Below are 1281 nucleotides of genomic sequence, written 5' to 3'. Positions count from 1 at the left end.
AATATCCCGGCATGTCATGGGCTATGTTAGGGGTTCCAGCAAACTCCACAGTCACTTGCACCTAGTGGTATATCAAAAAAGGGAATCACCCGATTACTGCCTATGATGGGCTGGTGAAAGGACTGGTGCCCTTTTGACAACGGAGCACCCTTGAAACTACCCAAGCCTTTCATGTGTTAGAAAGCGATAGAACTTATCAAAATAAGACAGGAACCTGCAGGTTAAGGAATTTTTCTGCATTTTGCTTTGAAGTTCTTCCTCACACCCTGTATCATTTATTGTAACATCTCTTCCTGTGTAGAAGGGTTGGGATTTTCAGCCCAAATCCTAACCCTATATGGCCAAGTACTGACTTACAGGTATTTTACATTAAATTAAGTAGGCACGATAGGTAAGCCAAGAAAGCAACCACAGCCAATTTTATACTTTTACAACACCCGAAGTCACACCAAATAAAGGTCTTTGCAGCCATCTCATCTGTCACCTTAACTTGTCAAAACACCTTCACCGCAATGATCCCAATCACTTCCGGGGACTTCGCGGTCATCTTCTCAACAAACCCGGTCATCTATCAAATCCTGAGCTTCACCAAGCAATCCTCCCACTCCCATGGCAGACAACGACGCCACTATTTCAGATCGCTACTTTACTAGCAGAGAAAGCAGTAAGAGATGCTGAGGACGAAAAAAAATCGATAGAATATGAGAATCCTCTTAAAGTAATAACAACTGAGAACCCTGAATTGGCCAAACAAGTCAAGGAGATCAAACACGCTCTGACCTGTTCACAAGAGGACCAAATTCTAGACTTTGAGGGACTCTGCCTCTTCCCAGATTCTCAATTGCTTGAAAGATTCAAAATGCCAAATATTGAGAAGTTCAATGGAACAGGCAACCCTACCAGCCATGTGTAATACCCGTTCCGAAAATGCACGTGCATCGCATCTGACATGACATTATACATCTCATTTGATAATTGCATTTATAGGTTATTTCATTTTATATGTTATAGGGTGTATTATGTGAACGTGTCTTGTTATTAAAAAAGAAAAAGAAATTAAAAAGAGTAGAAGATCGTGGAAACAGGGGGAAACATCCCCTTTGTTCTATTTTGTCTTGGTTAAATACATACCCATGTGGACCAAATACATACCACCTCATGCTTTTAGTTGGAGTCAATTGAAACTCAAGAGAACCCTTGGTTCTTCTTTGCCATAGCTGCACCGAGAGAGAGAGAGAGAGAGAGAGAGAGAGAGAAAGAGAGGAGAAGAAGAAGAAGAAG

The sequence above is a fragment of the Rhododendron vialii genome, chromosome 6a (genome assembly GCF_030253575.1).
Source record: "Rhododendron vialii isolate Sample 1 chromosome 6a, ASM3025357v1".
Lineage (NCBI taxonomy): Eukaryota > Viridiplantae > Streptophyta > Magnoliopsida > Ericales > Ericaceae > Rhododendron > Rhododendron vialii.
This window is presented reverse-complemented; position numbering follows the sequence as displayed.